The following is a 6,365-nucleotide window of genomic DNA, read 5'->3' as shown; positions in this document are numbered from 1 at the left end:
GAACGGGCTGGCTCACTTAGGACTATAGCGATAGTGCGGTTCTTCTAGCGTTTCTTTTTGTGGCCGGTTCTTTTGTATTCTGTTTCTGCCCGTTTTGTTTTAATTTTCATAAACTTTTTTATTTTCCTTTCCAAATTCGTGGATTTATTCAAATTGCTGAACTTTCTCAAATTCACAAAAGTTTTTTTCAAATTCGTTAACTTTTTCAAATTTTGTGTACTTTTACGAATTCATGAAAAATATCTTGTGAACTTTATAATAATTGGGAAACTTTTTCAAACTTTTGAACTTTTTAAAATCATGAACTCTTTGCAAAATTTATGAACTTTTTAAAATTCATGATTTTTTCCAATTCTTAGAGAAGTCAACGATCAATGGGTCAAAAGGTTAACTGTCGACAGGTCAAACAGTCAGTGGTTAAAACTTCAAACTCTCATCCTATGCAAGCGGGTTCGAGAGAAGCACCGGGCCGGTCTAGGGATTGATTGATAAAGAGTTGCTTTTAATGGGCCGGCCCAACCGCGCATTACACATTAGCGTGGCTTCCCCTAACTGACGAAAATGGCGCTGGTTAGGAGGTCTACTAAAAAATAGCATACCCGGCTCATATGTGAGGCGGTCAGGACACGTCCGGATGTGGCGGCCACATCGGATTGGCCAGCGTTGGCCCACCCCAACTCCACAAAATTATTTGTGCCAAATTATTTTCTTTTCCTTTCTAGAAACATACACCAATTTTTGTGTGTTGTGAGTGGTATACGCTACACTTGGATCCTGGTGCCACATACGGTATGCATAGAACGTTGCAAATCGTAAGTACACACGAACATGTACGCAGTACGTCTTGTCAGGTGCCGTGCCGCTCTGAAACGCCTTCTAGCGGCTTGCACCAAGCCTCATTGAAACTCGCGCGGCAACTCTCGATCGGTAGCCGCGCCTATCTTACGAGAACTAGATGATATAGTCTTCAATTTTGGTTTCCTTTTCGGTTCATCATGTCAGCAGGGAGTTCAATACTCCGGCTTACTCGTGTGCACAACGTGCTTGCTCTCTCGAGGCCACGGAGTACTGGTTAGAGCAGAGCCCCGATTTCCTCCTTGTTAGCCTTCGGGCAGACTGTAACCGAATGATTCTGAAATAAAGTTCTAGCTTCGATGCAAAAAAAAGGTGTCGTGCCGCTCGCGTTCGAGCAATGCTACACTTACCTACGTCATTGTGCGGGATTTACGTAGGGTTTCAAGAAGGAAGGTTTCCTAATGATTACGTAAACGGACGACCGTAAGTCTAGCATTTTTGTGCGCGCTCTGTTATGATCCTAGCTACTAATCAAGTAATACTCCCGTGCCGAAGACACAACCAACACGCCCTCCTTTGAGGGCAAGTTTGACCAGAAGAAACACAATCCCGCTTACGAGAGTCGATCGAGATCCATGCATGGCGGGCGCCGAAGGGCTCCCCGCGGACCTCCTCGCGGCGATCTACCGCCGGTGCACCTCGGCGTACGACCGCGCCCGCTTCGCCGCCGTCAGCACGTCGTGGCGTGCCGTCGCGTCGTGGCACCCGAAGCTACCGGCTATCCCGCTGTTGCTTCCGTCGACCGCCAATGGCCGGCGCGACCGGATGACGCGGGCGTACAGCCCGGAGGACGGCAGGGTCCTGCGCGCCCCGCTGCCAGGGCTCCCCAAGTGCAGGCAGATCGTGGGGTCCCACGACGGCGGCTGGGTCGCCGCCGCCACCGGCTCCCGGATCGTGGTCGTGAACCTCTTCGGCCGCGGCCGGGTGCTGCTTTCTCGGGGACTTTACATGTACATGCCCCTCTGCTAGACAAGCCGCCCACAAGATCTCCGTTCAAAAAATCATCTTCTCGGAGGATCCTGTCTCAAAAGGCTGCATCCTTGCCGCGATAACCACCACCGGGTGCAAGATAGGTCTTTATAGGCGTGGCAGCCTGGAGGACGGCGGTGCGGATGGTGGGTGGATCACACGAGGGTGCGGGTGGGTGGACGACGGATTCCCTGCACTCAAAGACATCGCCTTCTGCAACGGCGAGCTATACGGTCTTTCGTGGACTAAAATGTTATACAGGTTCGTCATCGGGCAGAACAAATCCGGCGCGCCAGTAATCACCTCAGTCGACCAGGTAACCATGGCACCCATGGGCTACGGGGATGCCGAGTATATCATCGAGCTATGCGGCAAGCTTGCGATAGCATTGGAGATCTCAAACCCATCCAAGGGTAAGAAAATTACGGTGTTCGAACTCGCCGTCAACCCTAACAAAACAACATGGTCTTCCTTGTACGTATGGGTAAAGGTGGTGAACCTGGGAGAGCATGCCCTGTTCCTGGGGGCAGGATGCTGCAAGGCGGTGCACGTGTCGTCGACCGCGGACAAGCGCGGCATAGTGGAAGCAAACTGTATCTACTACTCCTCTAACGACGACTATCCAAGCAGCTTGGTGAGGTTGGACCTCGGCAGCTGTTTTGTGTATTGCTGTGAAAGCAACTTGCACCACTCATAAAGGATCGTGTCACGGGGATACCATTGCTACCCGAAGGATGACCGTAGTGGTAACTATAGTTGTACGTGGGTTTTGCCTCCACAATTCTAGCTCCTATGACAATGCTTGCATGTACTGCGTCAGTATTATCTTATGTAGGAGTGAATTTCATATTTCATATCTGTATGAAGAACTTGTATATTCTACCTAAAAAAAGGAATTGCAATATTATCGTTGAAAGTATATGTCAGTGATGTATTTATGTCGCATAGCTAAGATGAGAATAGGCTCCTTTGTTTTCAAGTCATCTAGTATTACGATGACACATTAATTGTTTGCTATGTCTAATAATCTACCAGTAAATGCGTACGTGCATTAGGCTGGTCGTAATAGAAGTATCATAAGCGGTATCATGCATGTCAACTAGACTTTTTAAATGATGTGGCACATAATTAAATGACGAAAAAGAGGATGTGTATCATGATATCATATCATGATACCGTATTTACTCTACTCTTATAAAAAAAGGGTTGGTGATGTTGGTGTGCCCGCCATCCTGCAATATAGGCCGTCCGATTTATATCTGACGGATAGAAAGGAAACTATAGCAATTTTGCAAAAAGGTACCCACTCCCCTCTCCACATTTGCAAATAAGGTCTTCCCTCGTTCATCATTTTCTCTCATAAGATAAACTACTCATACAAATGCATCTTGATGTTACGTGCAATGCATGGGCATCTTGCTAGTCATATTAAATATTGTACTAATTTGTGTCATGGCATCTTGTTAGTCATATTAAATGTACTAATTTGTGTCATGCATGACAATTAATAAGACAACGTAATATTATAACTTATGATACTATGCATTACGAAGGTGGTATCATATTGTTGATATTGAAGAGGAAATTGATCGTGTCTAAACCCTAGTACGTGTTAATTATGTGATTAACATAGATGTTCATATTTGGTATATGATATTAATTGCACGTTAAATATGTTGAGCACTCGCCATTGAAATAATGTAGGTCGTTGTTGACATAGTTTGATGGCTGAGATTTTGGGTCTGCCTCTTCGGATCTTTTTATACTGGTACTAGCACACATACCTATGTGCCGCAACGGGAAGAAAATTAGTGTGTCCATCAAAACGTTCATCAGCGTGTTATGACAATATCTAACAGTGACACTCGACGACGGCATGTAGGCGGACTCCAAGATCTAGACTTTTTTTTCTCGTAAAAAAATTGAATTAATAATCCAACACTTAGACTCCGAAAGAATTATTGTTAAGCACAAATTTGGCAGCCGGCAGGTAGTCAAGCACCGAGATCTAGACTTGTTTTTCTCGTAAAGAATGAAAAATGATTAATAATTAACTAAGGAAGAATTGATTTTGAAGATAAATTTGGCAGCCTGTTTGGACCCCCGAAGGATTTATTGAGTCGCACCTCTTTGTTTTACCCAAAAAGATAAAAGAGTCGCACTTGAAGCGGCAGTTGAACCGGATCATGTATGTACTCCTAGCTTGCCTCCATCGAGGACAAGCACCTCTTTGATTGTTACTAGTAAGCATGCACGTGCAAATGCACGTTTCGACTAATATTACAAAACATATCTAAGAAAGAACATAGACAGACAAAAAAGAGCACTGAATACATTTCCCAGTGGAGTACGTCATTCATCATAACCAACTCCATATTCTAAGAACAAATTAAAAAGGCTGGTAACATAAACCAATGCATCCATCCACAAAACAAGCTCTGCTTCTTCACATCAGACATCCACAAGCATATAAACCAACGATTAAAAATGAATTATTACGATCACATTCAGTTAACAGGAGAGTATATTGGGTTGCAAAATACACAACATCATAGCACAAGGATTCTAAATTTCTAAATACCACACTGAATTACAATAACAATGAAAATAAAGATAGAGGCATTGGGAAATGCAAGACCGTTGCACTATATCACTCCAGTATTGTTCCATGGACAAGGATGCTCCTAGGCTTTATTGTTATCTTGAAAGAAAATCTAGCATGAAAGTCATCTTTACTCAAAAAGCATAGGAGCTCCCTGAACCTACAGATTGCACCCTTTGTGTTAGTCAAGTCCAAAAAATAGCTAGGCATTGATAGTCACGATTGTACCTTGTAATCAAGTTCTTTGCTTCATCGATGTCTTGGTTGAAGTGTTCCCTGAAAATCTAAACTATACTAGGAAAAAATCAAAGCCTTTATATTCCTAGATGATAGGAAACAATGTAGTTGTTGCTGAATTTCACTGGAAACGATGTAGTTGTTGAAAGTCACTGGAAACAGTGTTGTTGTTGATTCACGAAATCATCATGTTCCAAACAGGGTCTTGCAGTATAGGAAAAGACCTTTCAGAATTCCACACAATGTTTTAGATCCTTATAGCTAGACTTGTACGCAGCAGTCAGAGTCGTTCAGATGTTGGTCACCTAGCTTTAGGAGAAACATAATCACACACTATCTGAGTCGACTGTTATTCATCTTGACAGTAAGGCACAATATTCATAAAATTCCTATTATGTTTCTTCATGCCAACACTTCAACCTAGAACAGTAAAAAAGATATTATGTATAGTCCTTACATTCAAATAGTCCAAAAAAACATAAAAAAGCAGGAAACCATTGGCATAAATGACCTGCATACAATCCTATGAAGTCTGCAATATAATACCAATTGGCAGGCCAACATTCAGAGAAGCATGTATTGAATTTAGGTTGTAGTTCAGAGAACCATGCACTGAACTTAGCTTGTAGAGATTCAAAGAAGCATGAGTGGAGGAGCCGAGTCTACCTTTTCCTATTATCACTTGGGATGTCTCTATTTTTCTGTTAGGGTCAAGACGTGCTCAGGGTCTTGTTGATCTAGAACATGTTGACTATCCGACTTCCATGCTGCAAAAGATAGGCATCTCCCAAATTATGTTGCCAAAATTTATTTATTTTTGAACCAAGATGGATATCAATCCTCCCAATCATGTGCTTACTTATATAACATAAGAGATTAGAGGTATGTTCAGTGCCATGCATTCAGTTTCATGCAAAGCACATAAGCTCTATATTGTAGGTCGTTGTATTTACTTTCACTCGGTATATTAAGCAATAGGAGCACAATTGCAGTCCTTCTCTTTGTTACACCCTGTTTCCAGTCAATCACAACTTGAAGAGACAAACCTCAAGAATCTGAATTCATGAGGTCAACTAAATTTAAAATATTGGAACCAACAAATATTCAGCCTGGTGATATTGTTAATTTGTTATAAATGTGTTAACCTATAGAAAGAAAGTGAATAAGCAGCATACTTGTCCATTGTTTTCTTTTGAGGGCAAGAAAGTAGAAATACCTCTACTGGACCCCTCAAGTGCTAAAAGTGATCACTGCCCTTGTGTTTGGACTTCTTATACTCACGGTTATTGTGCAAGTACGCATCCCTTTGTTCAGCTGTCATCATTGAGTATCATTCTCTATCACGGAGTCATTTCTTCTCAGAAGATGCATTTAGTTGCTTTGATGCTATTCAGTGCTGCTCATCTGAAACCAAATATTCACCACATGTTAGGTACAAAGTCAATCATTGTCAGTAATTTAATGTGGATAAAAGTACTTGTCACTGTACCTGTCATCTGAACGGAGCAGCCTGAGATATTATTTGTTGGATTGTGCAGATGCAAACACTTTGCATATTTCTTTTGTTGGATTGTGCAAATCCAGTTGAGCAATCCCTATAGCAGTCCCTAAAGTTGCAAGTAATATAGGTGGGAAAATAGCTGGAGGTAACAACGAGGGTGTGTCAACCGACGGCAAGAGGCACGACGTGGTCGGACAGGGC

Source organism: Triticum aestivum, chromosome 7A, assembly GCF_018294505.1.
Source record: "Triticum aestivum cultivar Chinese Spring chromosome 7A, IWGSC CS RefSeq v2.1, whole genome shotgun sequence".
Lineage (NCBI taxonomy): Eukaryota > Viridiplantae > Streptophyta > Magnoliopsida > Poales > Poaceae > Triticum > Triticum aestivum.
Note: the sequence above shows the minus strand (reverse complement) of the source record.